Here is a 2,355-nt window from a genome sequence, read left to right on the forward strand (position 1 = left end):
TGTCCCCACCACCCACCTCCTGCCTGCTGCCTGGAGGTGGACGTGCCTCATTTAGACCTTCCTCCTCTCTTGCCGCATGGCTGCGGTTGGTTTTTTTTAGCGCTTTCTTGAATTAGGTTTTCAAAGCAGCACCTAGTAGCTTCTTGTAAACTACAGGCAGCTCACAGCTGCTTGACTGCCCTGTCAGCCTTTTTCAAATCCTGGGCTCCTTGAAGCCTGTCCATGCGCCTCCTCTGACCCGGGAACACAGCATCTCCCTGCCCTTCATCAAACACAGGAAGGGGCTTTGTGGATCCTCCCAGAGGAGCGGGTGATGGCCGTGTCCTTTCGGTCTGTTGCTGGGAGAAGCCTCTTCTTCGGTCGTCTTCCTTGTCCCAGTAACGCCTGATGCTCCAAACACTGCACTCTCCCTGCAAGTGCTGCCTCTTACTAAGCACCTGCTTCACTGGCAGACATTCGGCGTAGTAAAGAGGCAAAGGCTTTGGACCGCCTTGCTGCTGCAGGGACCAACAAATTGCCAGGGAGGTCCAGAAGCTGAGTACTCAGCCAGTACTATTTTGCCCTGCCTGTGCGCTTAGTTGGCAGCTTTCCCTGGCCATGCAACTCATGAAGTGGTGCTGACCCTGATTTCCAGAAAAGTGCTTGTCAGTTTAAAAGAGAAGAACTGGTTTTCAGTGGGGAGTTGGAAGGGCGACGTTCTGCTGCTTTGGGGGACTGCCCGCTGGCTTTTCTGGTGCGGTGACCCTTCTGTCTCGTCTCGCTCTGAGAGCTCCGTGAGGTCCCTCTTGACCCTCCCTGTGTGGAATAGCTACAAGATGCTGCTGCAGAGACTACTGGACTCTGACAGCCAGGCAGGGGTTAGGCCAGAGCCCAGATGCCCTCGGGAGCAGAGCGCAAAGCCAGAAGCCCATTGGCTCCCCCACGAGATGTGGTTTGGGACCAGTGTTCCCTGCTGCTGCTCTCCGTGTCCTTCTTGGCTGCCTTAGCCCCTCTCCAGCCTCCACTCCCATTGGCCCAGCATGGCTTTGGCTGCTCTGGGTCTGCCCTTACTCACGGTCCCTGTGGCAGTCGGGTGTCCTTCTTCTGCCTCCCCTCGCCCCCTCCCCCGGCTGCCTTCACTACAGGGGCTTTCTGATGCACTCAATGGCCTCACAGGGCTGCCACAGCAGCGACCTCACTGTCCCAGCCCTGGGTCGCCTGTGGCCTCCCTTTTCCTGCCTCTAGCCAGCTAAACCCTGCCGAGGGGCACTTTGCCCTGGCACTCCGTGCCCTGGTGAATGTTGCAAGCCTGGCACGCAATGGCTGCTCCTTGCTGGACGAGACAAAGAGGAAAGCACTTGAGGTGCCCGGTTAATGCTGAAGAGCCATGGTGATCGCAGGCAACAATGGTTGCTCGTGGGCTCCAGTCCGCCTCTCCAAGCGTGCTCCAGTGGCGCAATGGGCCAGCGCGCAGTACTTATACAGCAGTGCTAAGCGGAGGGATGCTGAGGGTGTGAGTTCAAGCCTCACCTGGAGCATGGGCTTTTGATCATGCACTGCCTCCTCTTCCCTTGGGCGGTGCAGCTTTCTAGCAGCGACATCTGTCTCAAGCCAGACATCCCGGGACCTGCCAATACAGACACCTTGGAACACCAGAAGCGCTCGGGGCCGTTCCAGGCTTGACCTGGGCTCTGCCCGCATAGCACTCGGTTTGGGGCCCCGGAGGCAGAGCTGGGCTCTCCTCCCTTCTCTTCCGCAGAGGATCCAGACCCCACTCAGGGCGCAGATGCTAACATTTTCCTTTGCTCTTCAGCATTTGCCCTCCAGGCGGACACTCTCCCAGCACCAGCTGCCCAGCCTCACTGTGGCAGAGCCTTCCTAGCCAGCCTTTCCCCCTGCAGCCAGGCCAGGAGGAAGCACTCCTGGCTCTCTACACGCGAGCACTGCGGTGGAGCTGCAGGCAAAAGCTGCTGCCTCACAGCGCCTCTCACTCTGCAGCAGGCAAGGGAGAAAGGCAGCTCTGCCTTTCCAGGGAGGGTTTCTTTCCCACAGCCAGCTTACAGCTTGGCCGGAACAGGACTTAAGACTTCCAGCATGGTGGCATAACCTCAGAAAAGTCACACGCTCCCCCTGAAGAAAAAAAAAAAAGCGACTTCTTTCTCCCAGGGAAGAGCTACTTGTGTTGGGGGTCTCTATGGCGTGGGATGGCAGTTGCGGGTGGGCTGGGGCTGCAGGGCAGTTTGTGTGTGGAGCTGAGAGTGCCCTGACTGCAACACGGAGAGCAAGGGCAAGGGAAAGGAAAGGTGAAAAGCTGGGCACTTTCCAGGCAGAGTCTCTCAGTTCTCAAGCTTGGCCTGGAGAACGGAGAAGCTTGAC

The 2,355-nt window shown here is 58.0% G+C and overlaps 1 non-coding gene across 1 annotated transcript; it reads left to right on the top strand.

Annotated features, from left to right (window-relative positions):
* The first annotated feature begins 1,423 nt into the window (after positions 1–1,423).
* TRNAI-UAU (transfer RNA isoleucine (anticodon UAU)) lies at positions 1,424–1,517 on the top strand. Its single transcript has 2 exons — positions 1,424–1,461; positions 1,482–1,517. It is a non-coding gene; the product is annotated as a tRNA-Ile (tRNA).
* The last annotated feature ends 838 nt before the right edge of the window (positions 1,518–2,355 follow it).

This window comes from Struthio camelus, chromosome 10 (genome assembly GCF_040807025.1).
Source record: "Struthio camelus isolate bStrCam1 chromosome 10, bStrCam1.hap1, whole genome shotgun sequence".
Lineage (NCBI taxonomy): Eukaryota > Metazoa > Chordata > Aves > Struthioniformes > Struthionidae > Struthio > Struthio camelus.